A 15,904-nucleotide genomic window follows, 5' to 3' on the forward strand; every position below is an offset into this window, starting at 1 on the left:
GTGCAAGAAGAGATTTTCTCCAATAAGTTAATATTTATTTGGTGACCTGAGTTTCATTTTAACAAATTCCACTGAGGTTGAAGAGTGTCTGGGGAAGTATAGAGGTGAGGGGAAGGGGATTGTGAAGCAGGGAGCAGTAATTAATACTGGATTAAAAAGTTTGTTCCTGAAGTGACTCCTGATGACCACCTGCCTGTTTTACTCACAAATCTGTTTTGTGTCTTTCAGTGTCTTGTGTCTTGCACTGAAGGGCCAGCTGTTATTACTGTGGGAGATCAAGAGCTCCTTCTAATTGGATCTTCTGTGTCATCTGCAGAACCTCCAGTTACAGTGAGTTTCTCCTACACACACTCTTTCTCCAGTGAGGATTTGTTAGCTGTAATCTGTGATTATTGTATGTTTCTCTATTTATACATTGTCTGCTTACTTGCAACTGCAGAAAGTTTTGATTTAGGAATCCCTGGCCAAAAGGATCCATACACTTCCCATCCCACAAAATCTCATACTTGAAGCTCATAAGTGCAAATTCTTCTGGCTGGCTTCATACCTTGTGAGGAAAATGATCAAAGACCGTGTGCTTTGGGTGAGTGATCTGGTTATTCATCCAATAGCCAAAATGAGAATTGGACAAAATATTTTGTTCACAAGAACAGCTTCAGAAAGAAAAACTTACTTAAAAAATGGAAGAAAAGTATTGCTTTGTTAAAGAAGATTAAACCTGATCAAAGTGCCAAAGCAACCACATCATACCTGGGTGGCATCTACTCATAGGCATGGCAGGTGAAAAGAGAGGGTGACTCAGTGCTGGAGTGTTCCTGCATCTGTACCTAGATATACTCTTAAAATGAGATAATGAAATTTTCTCTGTACAAGAGTGCAAGAGAGCTACTTAATTCAGGGCTATTTGGAAACCAAATGAAAACTCTCAAAAAATCCTTATTCCCCCAATTAGTTTCTCACCTAAAGGAAATGCAGTGAAGAAAATGCTTCCCTACTCCTGCCTGCTATCTGTGAATGTCCATGTAACATATAACTTGCCTGTGATTTTTTTGTCAGTAATTCTCTTCTGCCAATAAGTCAGTAAAACAGACTCAAGTGATTTTAATATTTTGCATAGCAATGATAACAATTTCTTGCAAAGCCATCTCCAGTTTTCAGACAATTTTGGACAACATTTACCTGGTTGGAAGAGCTGAATATGTTAATTGTGTATGTCCTGTGTGGAATCCATCTGCAAGACTAGAAAGGCAGGAGCACATCTATGCATGTGTAAGTGTTTGTTTTGATGAAAACTTGAGGACTAAATGAACAAAAAACCTCTGTAAGTGCTTAAGGGGCTGTCAAACACTTGTAAAATTAAAGGGCATTGAATGTTGGTGTGGTCTAGATTTTGGATTATGAGGTTGGGTGTACAGGAATTAATTGTGCTCAGGTAACAGATTCTCCTGAGAACTAATGGCAATTACAGGAGGAAGCAATGCCTTAAGAGGAAAATGCTCCAGAATCTGTTGAAAGCTTATAAGAGATTATTTTGGCACGATGTGTATTTCTAGCCTGTGTCAATATTGCAGATGCATAAATTATACATGACTTACAAAATAAGAAAAGTTGCTTCTAGGGAGCTCTTGTGTTTTGCCTGTAAGGATGGAGCCAGCTTGCAACATATGTAGAGAATATTACCTGTCAGAAGTTGAATATTGAGTGAAAGTAATTGTTTTAATCAAGAGTAGTTAAAAGTGAGGCTGAGTTGAAGGAAAAAACAACTGTTCAAATGGAAGACTGCTTCCAGTACTGCAGACATGCCCTGAGATGCCTATTTTCTGTATTAGGAATATTGATCAGGGCCATGGTTGGACCTTGCATTACCACTGTTCTTCCTGATAATTGCAGCCAAGTTCTTAACTCTTTGAATTCCACTCCTTTCTCTGCAACCAAGTTCAAAACACTTGGTGCTGATCTATTGGATGATGGAGAACACTGCTCAAAGGAGCAACTTCTTGGTGCATGGATAGATATTTGGCTTGAGGCAAAGGCATTCTGGTTTATATTAGTATTCCTGATAAATTATCTGTAGTGATTGTGAGTGATTTCTTAAGAGAGTTGCTGTAAAGTGGTGTCACTGGGGACAGTAACTATGCACAGTCTGAGGTACACTGATCTGAGTGCTGCAGAGGAGCCTGAGACTTCATTTTTCTGCAAAGAAACACCCTAGGCTGGTTTCTTTTAAGTTTTTTTCTTTTAATCAAAAGCAGAATTGTTTCCACACATTTCAGCCTGTTTTCTATTTCTCTTGAGTCAGTGTCCATTTCCTTCTAATTCTTTACAGTGCCCTGGGAAAGCTGAATCCCTCTTGAGCCCAGGGAAGCCACCTCCACTAAAAACTGTGACAACAGAGGATGAGGTTGCAGATGAGTTATGTCCAAGACCTTTGTGTGCTACAACATTTGGCTAGTGCACCCTTGAGAAGGCAGGAGTCTGCAGTTGTACCTGCTTGAGCAAGGGTCTGTGCAGAGCAGGTCAACCCCCGTGCAATGCTGGATGCAGAGTGGATATTGGTAGCCCTGCTGATGCATTTGCTTTATTAATGCACACCACCCTGGACTTTCTGCTCTCACTTGATTATTCTTCGTTGAGCCACCAGACTTTCTGAACAAGCTGCACAAGTGCATGCTGGCAGATGCGCTTGTTGGAAGGAGAATGGTCTGGTAGCTATCTTTGAGCTCTGCAAGTCCAGTTTCAGCTCCATGATCTGCTTACAGGTTCCCTCTGAGAATTCAGTAGTATGATTTAGTCTCTGTGCTAGTTTCCTGTCTGTTAAAGGACACTTTCCACCTTGGGTGGGAAGTGGGGGTAAACATAGAGGCAGTGAATGCTTCAGTGGAGTGGTTGAAGAAGTAATACAATTCTTAACTAGGATGTCTTTCTCTTATATTTCTACACAGCCTACATAGTATCCCTGAAGTCCTTTAGCAGTCAAGGTGAGATGATGAGCACTGTATATGGATGGGGAATGCAGGGTTGTGTATCATGGCAGTGATGCTAATGTGCAATTACGAGATCCTGGCATGCACTATTCCACTCTGAGCACTGAGTGTGTCTTGCCTCTCTGAGTGAAAGTGGACCTGGCACACCAGAGGTTAGACAGCTTGGGCTTACATTCCTCACCTGGGGTTTCACTAGCAGGTGCTGCTTTGTTCCTCATGTGGCTTTGCCTTGTGTAGCCTCATCTGCTTAACTCCTCTGGCCTGCCTGTTGCACGCTGGCTTTCGGCATTTGCTTTAGGGTCATAGGAATGTCTTTTACTTTGCTTTCCAAATGTCACAAGGCAAAGTCCTTTTCAGAACCTGGCTACTTCATGGCTGCACCAACTACCTCAGAATAGTTGCTGTCCCTGGTGTGTCAATGAATAAGATCTTGATAGGATTGGCAGCTATAAAACATTCCCTCTGAACTCTGAGATGAAAGTGAGGCATTTCTTTTCTCCTTCCAGAGGGTTCATCTACTGTAAGAAGAGGGAGGTGGTTTCCTTTTCTAAAATGTAACTCCTATCAGGTATCATAGCAGTGTCTGTAGCACTCCAGGGCAGCATGCTCTGATGCCTCATGCTATGGGAAACTGGGAATGAAAGGTGACTCTGCCAAGAGGCTTCTGTCTGCATTGGTAGGATAGTACACGTGACTCTTATGGTATTACCTGGAGCTCACTGGTGATACAGGGAAGGGAAATAAGGGAAAATTGAGTTTGAGTTCAAATATTCAGATTGCAAGGATACTCCCTGGGGCTGATCAGCTTGCTTGCTAATGGCATAGCACAGGGAACAGAATAAAGAGTTTGTTTGGTTTTGCATTGTAAATACATAAGCTATCCTTGCTTTGGCTTCCAGCCCAGGGTGAAAAGGATGGCTGAGCACCCTGCTCTTTCAGTGTTGACAGCTGTTGTTGTCAGGGACAGATGTGACTTGGGTCTAAGATGGGGATAACAGTGTGAATGCTTTTTACTGGCAAGGTAGATTTTTAGGAGATAATGCAGTTTGTCTGTTGCACAGTTACAGGGAAATGAGAAATGCTTTTCTGTCCTCTTGGTGGATTTTTCTCAATTTTTTTCATATTGATTGCTCTGATGCAAGAAGATTTGCTCAAATATTCTAGTACTTAACGGTCCCAGATTATGTCTTTGGTTCATCCAGTCTCAAACCATTCCTCCTCATGCCAAAACCAGTTACCTTACTAGTATGGAAGCAGGCAGTTCTGGGATACCACTAGCTCTACAGATCTAAGTTTGTGTGTTTGATCCTTATAAAAATGTTTTGGAAAGCTGAACAAGAAAACAGTGTAGGAATTCGGTGGGCAGATTAACTGCATTCCTGTTTCAGGGTGTTTATTCATAGCTTTTAACTTTTTTAAGGCAAAAGGAGGCTATTTTCAGCTTGCTTTTTTTTCCTCCATATTAACCCAAACAAATCTCCCTCTCGAAGGAGAGGGTGGAGCTGGGAGGAAGGAAGGAAGGGTGGAATTGAAACTGCTTCATTAAATCAGTTTAAATATCAGTAACACGCAATTTTGTTTTCACATTACAGTTCTGAGCACAGAAAAAAGAGTCTCTTTACATGTTCCAAAGAGGGGAAGCTTTGTGTACATAGGGGGGTGAGTGAGTCCGCTGGAGACAATGAAGTGGTTATGGAAAGCTTATGACTTTTGCTTGGGGTGAACTTCAGGAGGGTAATCCAGCTCTCCCAACTCCTGGGATCTATGTTTTGATGATTTTATGGTAAACTGCTTCTGAAGTAAAGAGAGCAAGAGCAACGCCAACAGTTTCCTTACTAGGCTGATGTGACTTTGGCTTTAACTTTCATTATTACTGGCTTCAGTGTGCTGCAGAAAGGGTGTCTGTCTCCAGGGCCTGTGGATCAGGTTTGCAGAAGGAAGGATAAATACTTCATACTTTGAGATTGAACGATAACCCAGGAGCCAGTACAGAGCATTGCTGCTTTTTGAATCTCTTGCACTTTGATGTTGACTCTTCAGTACCTGTTAGTTCTGCCTCCCTCTGTTCATAAGAGCTGAAGAATCTTGACAGTGGAACATCTGTGAAGTCCACCTCTGGTGGTGGAGTGTAGAGCTGCTCATGCTGTCCTGTCTGACTGCATAGGTTACTCAATAATATATCCTAAATGATCTCTTCTTGCAATGTTTTATTCCTGCTGTGTGTTCTCCTGCACTGTTGGAAACTGATGAACACCAGAAGTTATCTTTGTGTCTAAAGAAAATAAAACCTTTCCTGTTTTATAAATACACAGTAAAAGAAAAACCAAACCACATAAATCCTTCTCTTCCAGTGATAACCTGTTACCAAGTTACTGAACTCTGTGTATAAGATTAAAGCTAGAAAGGACAACCTGATTTTCCAAGCCTCAGTCCCAGGGAAGACTCCCTGCTCCTGAGGGATCAACACGGAGTAGGAGCCCTTTCTGTGGACTCTTGGGTTCTCTCTTTATCTGCTTTCTTCTCCTTTTTGACTTCTCCCACTGGGAGGCTGCTCCAGAGCACAGCTACTTCATACTCAGATTTCTCTGACCTCCAGCCAAGAAACATTCATGGCTGGTTTATCTCATTTCTGCACCAAGATAATCCTACGGTTTAAATGTCTCTTTGCGTTTCTTGCAGCTCCCTCTCCTCAAGTGTGTTTGCAGGCAGTGATCCTGTCCTCTGTTGTGCTGTGTTTTGTTGGCTTAAACAAGTAAAACTTTCTTGAGATAGGCCTCTAATTCTTACCAGCACTTCCATGCACCTGCTCTCAATTCAGTAAATTGTCTTTGAATTTTGCTGTGATCAGAACTACTCACAATGAGTGCATCTGAGAAAGGGCTGCTTGCATTAATGCTGATTTCAACATCTAACCATTAACTGTGGCTTAAGCATGGTCATATATATATATATTTGAGAAGACTCCTCTGGTCTTGCTCTGAAGACATCAAGTAATAGTGACTCTTCCTGTCCTAGGATAGTTCTGTTTATGGTTGGTTACTTTGATGTTTAACAAGGTACCTTAATTTGAATATGCTGCCTTCAGTCACTGCATCCTGATATGCCTTTCCTTGTTAGTTTACAGAGGCTTTTATTATCGCAAATCTGATTTTTCTTAGAAGTGCTCTAATACTTGTAGGCTATGTAAAGCAATTAGTAAATTACAATAGTTTGTATTTCAGAAATCAAACAGTATTATTCCAAGAAAAAGTCCCTTTTAAGTTGTCTTTGAGTATCCAAAAATGGCTCACTATCAGTTTCCATCTCCAGATGACACTAGGCACTTCATCAGCCAGAGTATATGCAAAGAATGAAAATAAAGTCCATTATTTATGACCATCTCTCTGAGATTCCCTGGCTTGTGTGAGAAAAGTGGAGCTACTTGGAAATACTTTACTTCCCCCTGGATTTCTGGCTTCTTTGAAGGTTGTCTTGATCTTTGTGAATAATCTTGGGTTTATACATTTGATTTCATGCCAGCAAACTAAATCTTTCTGTAATGCGCATTCCTTCAGGCTTTGTATATCATGAAGATTTGAGGGATTTCTTCCACTGTTTGGTGTAGTGCTGTTTTCCTTCTGCTAGCACTGAAGAATAGCGGGATGTGGCTGTGAGCAAGGCACAGCCTGCTGTGCACAGAGTCAGGGTTTGTTACCTGGCTGTGCTGCCTGTCCGTGAACAAACTGCACAATTGTTCCCTGGGTCTGCCCTTAAGCTGGGGGCACTGACACTGTGCCTGGCCCTGCTGAGCTCTTGTATTTCCTAAAGCCTTCCAGTGACACTGTGTCTTACTCCTTAGCTGTTGGGATTATGGGGATGGTAATAGGGCTGCTAGTGGAGATTACCTTTTGGTCCCAAAGCCCATCTGATCTGGCAAGATGTAATACTCTCACTGTTGGGAATACTCCTTGTTAGGATGCTGGTCAGGGGGGGCTGTGGTTTTCCATTCTTTGTGCTCTCCCAGTGTCTGGTTTTTGTTCCATACTGTCTCTTGTAATATACTCTAAATTAGTGGCTTCTAACATTTTTGGAACAACAAACACAAAGTTTCTGGCAGGCTGAGCTCCTTGTTTGTCATACATCACTGTTCTCACATTCAGAGTGCAGTACTTTTGCTTATTGGAGAGGCTACAAACATTTGTCTTGCTCCTGTGAGCTTCTGCTGGGGAACCACTGTGTTGCTCTCGGCATAAGGACTCGTTTCCTTCTGCTTCACAGTACCTTACTCCAAAGTCTTGATTAAAGGTGTAGTAATACAAATACATTTGTCCTAAAATCAATTGAGTAAATACCCCATGCCTTTAAAAAAAAACCCCAAAACCCTAATGGATATAAGTTGCCTTCTGAATTTTAACTGAAATCCTACCACGAGAAAATTAATCGGTTTTTCCTGTTCTCTTGGAGTTTTAGTTCAGAACTAAATGATTTTGGCAAAATGCTTCCAGGCACTTAACTTTGATAATCATTATTTAATTTATAATTATTAATAAATCCTTTCACAATGACAAGATTTTGCCTTTAGAAAATGCCTGTGAGCCCCTCCTGTTAGATTACACTGCCAGTATGTGTATATAATTGATCAGATATGTATGTTAAGAAGGTATGTGTCTTTAACTGTGTGCATCTTGTCTAAGATGACAGCCATCCTTGTTCTCTGGCTATCCTTAACATCATTTAATGTATATCATAAACTCAGCAATTAAAATAACTTGCTATACATCCTATTGTCATTGAATAACTTTTCACATACACAATTTTAGTGTCTTCTGCCTTCTCTTTTCAAGTTTATTTGGAGGGAGAAAGTGTTCTTCTGCTTTTAAAAGTATTCTTTTCCTGCCCTGTCACAAGTACTGTTAGCTCATTCTGCATTACTTTTTTAAACACTTGCTCTAGTCCTTTAAAAGTGCAATTACATAATTCATATAAATTTAGAAAAGGAAAGATGAAGAGCTCTGCACATGTCTTTTTTTTTTTTTTTAATTCTCCACGGAAGCTAGGAAAAATTCAGGTTAGTGTTCTGGAAAGTAATTAGCATTGGAAATGGAGGTTAAGTTTGGACAGTTTCTCGTGTGCTGGAGCATATGATTCTGGAGTTTGTTTGCCTTTCATTGGCAGGAGTAATCTCTCAGTTTTAATAAATGACTGGTTTTGAGTCCTGAAGAAGCTTCCTCATAGCTATTTTTTTTTTCTTGTCAGAGAAGGTCAGTGTCTGGTTTACTTTGAATTGAGAGGTTAGCCCATCCCTCTGTATTTAACCTAGAATGTGGGCAAGCAAATGGCCTCTGCTTTGGAATTTGGTGTGAATAAGGCTGATTTTATTTGTTTGTACCACAGCAGTGTTCACCAGCCCCAGCTGGCAGCTCATGCTGGGTAAGCATGTACAACTGCAGGACAAGAAATGGTCCCTGATCAGACAGGTTTCAGCCCATGTGGAATAACTGACCCACTGCATTAGTAAATGCTCATGCCTGAATAGAGACTTCATCCTACCTGTGCCTAGCCCTTCCAGATGGAGGGAAGGCACAGTTTATGGTGAGAGCTGTACTTTGTGCATATGCAGTGCAGTCAGTCTATCCAGAGTAGCTGTAATGTTTACCAGGTGTGAAACTTGAGAAACATCCTTGCACACAGGCTACTTCTTTCCCCGAGTAGCACCTGGAGAAAGATTGGCCAGCAGTGGGCTGCTGGTGTCCTGGTGAAGGTGACTCAGTCCTGCCTGTACTTTTCCTGGAGAACCCCTTGCAAGTGAAGAGGGAAGGAGCTATGGGCTGTGTGGATTGTTCTTGCAACCTGCTCCCAGCCATCTGTGTCATGGGATAAAACAGCACTTATCAGGAGAGAGATAAGGGAACAGCTTAGGGTTCGACTTCTGTTAGGGGCTCATCAGCTTGGGCTGTATGAGCTCTTCTGCCAGGCCATATATTGGGACATTTGCAGTCTACGTCCTTAAGTTCTATTTAAGGGCTTATTTGCCTTGCTCACACATGAAAAAAAGGTTGTTGTAACAGAAATCTGGGACTTATCATCCTCTCTGCTTCTGGAATCTACATTTAAACCCAGGATTAGGAACTGATGGACAGCTCTGTTGACATGAATCTAAGGGAGAATAATTCAAGACTGTCAGTCTTACGAATTTTCCTACAGTGCTCTTGAGCATCACTAAGACTTATTTGTATCCATCTGTAGGCTCAGGAATAGTGTTGCTTCTACTTGCAATTTCTTTGCATTCAAAAGGCTATTTCTACAACTGTAAGGGCAGTATCTTGATCCATTTAAAATGGTAACACAGATTGCGTAGACGCCTGGGACTTGTATTTGCATTCTCCAGAGTAAGATTTACAGTTGTCGTAGTGAGAAGTGGATTAATTTCTACTAACTCCATGTGTGTACTTGAATCTCATCTCTGCAGTCATTTTGATGCTTTGAGTCCACCATTAGCTTCAGATGCCTATAGACCAGCTGTCTGCCTCTGACTGACTTACATAGACTCTCCTTCCAGACAGGAAAGTGAAAGAGATATTTTAGGACATAGTTCATCTGAACCTGCTTTAGCAACTGCATTAGAAACAGATGAATCCTTTCCTGCAGGTGACTTTCTTTCCACAGACTGTAGTGTCAGGCATTGATGTCAACATTTGCTCAAATGAATCTTGTATGAAATATATCCAGTTTTAAATTTAACTGGTCAGGCATTTTCAGTGAAGTGTAGTCCCCAGCTGGCAAACATGTTCTGGTGCCCAGGGAGCTGGTTGTGTGCTGTAACTTTCTCTACTTTTATTCTCCAGCTCTTTATCTAGAGAATGAAAATTATTCCATCATGACAGGAACACTGGCCTTTAGAAAGCTCCTTTTATCTACACAAATACTTTCTGCGGTATTTTTCCACTTTTGCTTATCCATCTTAGAGCTGGATTAACTTCTGAAAGACCTTGTATGGAACTCTGAGGCACATTTATTTCTTTGACCAGTAAATCAGTATTATAGTTTCCTGGGGCCTGGAAAAGAGGGTATTATTATGGAGTTATACTAAGTCCACTTTTCTGAATGCTGAATTTCCAAGGAAAAGATATAAATCTCCCTTGTGAAGGAGAAGAAGCTATATGAAAAAGACTTCAGGTGCCTTATTCTCTTTGTGTTTATGCTTGCTTGCCTTTCTTTTCTACCTTCCTCCCTTTCCTCAGGTGTTGCTATATATTACTTAATCTCCTTTGAGGTAAGTATAGCTTCTTTGTCACTGTGTGGAACACATCACTATTCAGAAGCGCCTTTTTTCCGTGTCAGAGCCAATATTTTCTTCTTTGTAACCCTAACCTCCTTGGAACTCTCCAGCTAATATTTTCCTTTCCTTCTGTCTTTTATTGACTGTGGTACACTGAGTATTGCTTCCCTCCCCAGTAACTTTTTGGTTTTTATTCATGACTAATGCATCCATTTTATGAAGGAATGAAACCTATTTACAGAGGAAGGCAAAGGTGGTTGCAGGGGCTTGATGGAAGTGACAATAGGAAGCACAGGCTCTGAGTTTTGTATAGATGAGGTCTAGTGTGCAGCAGAGAGGCACAAATTCTGTTACTCCACAGGATCCTTCTGGCTGTGTCCAGTCTGTCTGGGAAGAGTTGTTGCTGGCAAGGGTTTGGGTGAGCAGAGGATGACAAAATGGGGTTCCATTCTCCAGCTAATGCCAGAGGAGAGGAAATCCCAGCTGCTTTGCACCTCTGTGTCTCTTCCCCACTGTTCTTTGTCTGCTTGTGCTGCAAACTTGTTCAAGAAGAAACTTTATTCCTGCAATGCCAGTACAAAACACAGCCTGTGGAGCCTTGCATCCTGTCCTCTGTCCCCCTTTTTTTTCATTCCTTCTGTGTCCTACAGCCATTTTAGGAGACACTGCTGTAGTTCCAGTAACCAAAGCTAGTTTTCCCAGTACTTTTCTCCCCTCCCCTCCAATCATACAGCCTTGACACAATCTTTTTGTATGCATGTTTTACAAGGCTAGGAATTCTCATGGCGTGATGGCATGCAGGGGAGGAGGGATGTCTTGCCTGCTTTGCAAATATTTATCATCACGTTCACATGTGGACGCTCTCAAATAATTTCTGCCAGGATCTTCTCATCCACAGCAGATTTTTGGACCACAGAACTGACGTTTATGGGGCTGTGCAGGAACACCTGGGCAGTTTGCTGGTGTGGAGAGGGGATCTCACCAGCTTCTTTGGTTCTGGTTGGTGTCCCTTGAAGTTCTAGGGAGATAATACTTTGGGTTGCCAAGGTATTACGGTAGTGAGGGGCTAAAAAAAGTGGACAGCTGATTGGAGCTGTAAGGAAAAACACTTTTTTATTTGTTTGGGATTATTATTGCAGACCATCCTTGCTTTTATAATAGATTAAATGTGGTTGGAGCATCTCTGCTTTCATCAGACATTCTTAGGGCCTGGATGAAACTTCGACCTTGTGATTCAGGGTTGTGGACCAGTGTTTTAAGTGTCTGTTCTAGTATCTCACTAGCAGAGTTGTCTTGTTCACAGCTGGTCTCTGAAAGGCTGCAACTAAGTTGTCACGTTTAGGCTACCAAGTCACTGGTTCATTGAGTCAGTGTTGTTGGTTATTCATGGTGAAGTACAAAACACACCTTCAAGTAACATTTATTTTTCAGCAATCCACATTTTGATAACCCTCAGCCTTCTCTGTAATTTGCAGGTAATCTAGTCGCAGTTTTGCACCTTCCTGTTGGTGCTCTCCCAGCCTTATAAGAATGTTATCCAGCCAAAACTGGAAATGGTCACCAGTGAGTTGTTCAAAAACTTTTGATTCTCTGCTTTGAAAGTGCTCTAAATCTAGTTCATAAAAGACAAATCTGGCCACCTGGGCAAATAAACAAAACCACTCAACACACCAGAATTTTTCAAGATGAGGTAAAGCTCTGACAAGAATAGAACAGTAGGAGAGAGTTGGTGGTGGGAAAATCTGACAAGTTAATTTATTTTTGGTGTTTTAATTGGATCGGTTGGGAGACAGAAAGAAAAGATGGTGCAGGAGACAAGAGTCATGGAGTCCTGGGAAAGGGGAGCATGGAAAGAACTGTAAACATGACCAGCAAAATAATCTACTTCGTGTGCAAAGTCCATTTAAATGTAAATTACCCAAAGTGATTTTTTAGTGGAATTTTTTATCAGTGCAGTGTAGAAAGACAGAATTATTTTCCCCCTAGTTTAAATACGTGATGCAGACAGCTGTAGAGAGCTATAAACATCCCTCATCTCTCTACCTCCTCACACCCACTTATTTCCTTTAGGCTCCTTGGAGCTGTTCCCTGCAGCAATGCTTCCAGGTAGTGACAGTTTGGATGTTCACTTCAGTCACCAGAGCCCTGTCAGGGCCAATTAGCATCCTAATGACTGGCGTGTACCATCTTGATAACATTCAGTCTGTGCTATGTACCAGGGGACCTTTCCTCTTAAGAACCCTTCTTGTCTCATCTGGACCGTACTGGTCATATAAACCTGTAAAAAAAAAAATAAAAAAAAAAAATTTCCATTTCATCTTGTCTTCTGAGTCCCAGGGGCTTCAGCACTGAACAAATATACTGTCCTTTCTTTTTCTGAAAATGATGAATCTTGGCTTCAGGGAGGGACTTAAATCAAACCACTGCTCTTACAGGTACCGAGGACTTTGGGCAAAAGCTTCAATGAGGCAAAGGCAAAGTAATGCAGTACTTGTTCTTCAGAGCTCTGTTGAATGAGAGCAATCAAAGACCCAGCCACACAGTCTTTAAATATTGAGTACCTGGCCAGTAGGAGGACTAAAGTGGTACTTTTCTGAAATTACCACTACCTGTTGTTGTTCGGTGGTCTGCTGCAAAATCCGCTGCAGTAGCATCTGCTGTCAAAACTATGCTTTTGTCGTTCAATCAAACCTGAGCTGAATGCAGTGCAGAGACCTTTTGAGTAGCACAGGCCAGGGAATGCAGGTGAGGAGATTTAGATTTTTCCCACAGCTACTCAGTGCATGGTGGGAATTCAGGGTCCTTTGACAGCATGGAGATTGTTGAGGCTTTGTGCTCTGCTCTGCCAGGCTGGAAAGGGAACACCTCTAGCAGAGCAGAGTTAAATGCTGCAGTATTAAATCACCCCATCCCCGTGCTGTGTTTTATTGCTCAGTGACAATGTGCTTTCTAGAGAAACTCACGCATCTATCCTGATTTTCAGCTCTAAAACTCAGTGTTCCTTCTTTTTAATATGGCATTGCTGTCCAATCCTGCCATGTCCTAGCTCTTCAGTGGCTTAAATGAAGTGCTGTGATGCCAGGGCCAGCTGGTTGGCACAGCTGGCACAGCCACACTGGGTCATCTGGAGGGAGAGGTCAGCAGTTTAATGGTCCTTAAGAGGAGCCAAATCAGTGGTGATGCCAAAGAACATCTGAAGGGCAATGTGTTACCATGGCAGGACTGAAGCTGCAGCAGGGCGGAATCCAGTTTATGGGGCTGTGGAGGTGGCACCTTTTGTTGGTAGCAGAACATTATATTACTGAAATGGCATAGCTAGCATTCTGAGGACAAAAAATATGTTATTCCATGTAAGGGGCAGCAAATCTTGAGTGTGAATTCTGGAGAGTGAGTGAACAAGAATTATTATTTTTAAGGTCCTAACTATTCTTAAAACACAAATTAAAAATAGCCCTGCCATCCCCTAGCCTGGTATGCAAGGCTGAAAAGACAGCACATTAACATATCCACATGGTGCATATGTTATTTTTAACATTACTGTGAGAATTTTCCTGAATTTTTTGAATGGCGTTTGCATTTACTATCAGAATGCTGTCACATTGCCATCATGACTTTTAAATCCTAAACTTAATGTTTTGATGTGATCTTCTGCAATGTCACAAGAACTTGATGGCCAGGAAAGCTCTGGGTGCATAGATAGGAGCACTGTGTTCAAGTACTTGCCTGCACCTCTTGTCTCTTCTGGATGTATCCCCAGAAGACCTAAACTTGTGCCCTGGAGCCTTTTCTCGGAAGTGCCACCTTGAATGTCATGGTATCTGCTACAATCTGGTTTGTAATGCACTGAGCCAGCTCTCGTGTGCATGAGGTATAGTAAATCAGCAAGGCTGATTGACTCCAGGCTCACAAAGTACCTGAATGGAATCCCTCCTAAAATGGTCCAATGATTTGAACTCTTCTTCTTGTGATCTCTTATGTGCATAATTTAGTTTGTAGATACCTCTGAAACTGATGCCCTCTGTCCCTCTCTTGTGAGTCCCTGAGCATCCCCAAATCTGATATTCTAGGCATCACACGGTCACAAAACACTGCTTTCCCCAAGGCATCTTGCATTAAATCTTACTGAAGGTCACACTTAGCTTTTCTTTACAAACACGAAGGCCAAAAATTTAAAATAAAACACAGCCTCTAATAAAAGTGTGATTATAGTATAATGATCTCTCTTGAGAAGCTTAGGTGCTTAGTGAAGTGTCAAGAATTAGATGAAATGGGGAAAGTTGGCAGAGCTGATGTAAGAGATGGATAATAACAGGGCAGATTTTCCCACATTAGTCTGCCTATATTCATAATCCTGATCTAGAGCTATTCTACCTTTCCCTTCAGAGTAAGGAAGTTACTGGGTTTCTGTGGCCTGTTTAACAAGAAGAAAGTGCCCTGCTGCTTTCCAAAATGTGTGTGAGAAGAGAGCATGTAACCTCCCAGGCAAGGGTTCAGGGCATCTGACACAGATTTTGGCAACTAAGTACATATATTATCACTTGGAAGCCAGGGGCTGGTTAGTTGTCCATGCTGCAGAGAGGGGCAGAGCCATAGCATGAACCAGTCCTCCTGCACCAGTGGAGCTTCACAGCTTTCAGAGCCATCTGGTTTCTTAGGACTGAATCCAGAGGCTGAGAGAAATTCAGGGCTGAAGCTGGAGGGTGATCCCCAACTACCCCAGGAAACATAAATCTCATTGTTGTGACTATTGACATATCTATTGTGGCCAAATCTGCAAAAATCATATAGATCTCGAACTCCCACTAATCGTGAGAGGATTAGGTGCCTACATGACTTTGTATATCAAAACTGCCTGCTTTGGTTCTTCTTTGGCAAAATCAATAAAATACTATGTCTTCTTTTTAGCTCCCAGTCTGGCTCTGTAAAGATGTGAGTGACTTATCCTGAGGGTTTGTTTCTAAATCAGTGGGGACATGCTCTCAGTTGGGGCTCTGATCATAAGGTAATTACTGCTTTATGTAAGGATATAGAGCAGTCATACACAGCTCATAGTCAAAAATCAGAGTCTGCAGCTCAAATGTGGTCAAACCAATAATCTGAGGATTTGCTGGTTTTCTGTAGTGCAGGACAATTCCCAGAGAATAATGTAAAGGTGAGAGCCTTTCTAGTGGAAGCAAACCACAATTCTGTGATTGCATTAGACATTTCAAATGGCTGTGTAAAGACTTGGCAACTACATATTTTTGAAGCACATTTATTCTTGGTGCAACATAGATCCTAGCTCAGTGATTAATTACTTTAAACTTTAAAATGAACTCCTTGTCCTGGTGTCAGGATGAATTGTGATCTTAAAGGTGGCTTGTGAGAGAAAACAAATATTTATTTGGCTTGTGAATTTTTTCATCATATATCAGGTAGGAAGAGTACAAAGAGCAGATACTTCTTGAAAGCATCAGTATTGGCTGAAGGAATACCAACCAAAAACCATTTCCAAATGTCAGGTCCATGTAGCTCTTTGAGACTTGCAAAATTTGCTTCTGAGTCAATTTCCTTTTCTTTAGTGTCCACTTCAATTTAACACTGGAAAAAACCTCTATATTTGTTGCAGAGTTTCAATGTCTTTTCATTGAAAGTAAGGGTACAGGAGCTTGCAGTGTCTATT

General features: G+C 41.6%; 1 protein-coding gene across 2 annotated transcripts in view; it reads left to right on the plus strand.

Moving 5' to 3' along the window:
• The first annotated feature begins 248 nt into the window (after positions 1-248).
• Positions 249-15,904, plus strand: part of TSPAN4 (tetraspanin 4) — a 348,147-nt gene continuing 332,491 nt past the window's right edge. Inside the window, exon 1 of one of the 2 annotated variants that reach the window (XM_085062795.1) lies at positions 249-330. The gene's annotated coding sequence lies outside the window, so the exon portion shown is untranslated. The remainder of the gene's footprint in view (positions 331-15,904) is intronic. The other variant, XM_085062793.1, reaches the window with a different exon arrangement.

Source organism: Lichenostomus cassidix, chromosome 5, assembly GCF_008360975.1.
Source record: "Lichenostomus cassidix isolate B80296 chromosome 5, HeHo_3.0, whole genome shotgun sequence".
NCBI classification, from domain to species: Eukaryota; Metazoa; Chordata; class Aves; order Passeriformes; family Meliphagidae; genus Lichenostomus; species Lichenostomus cassidix.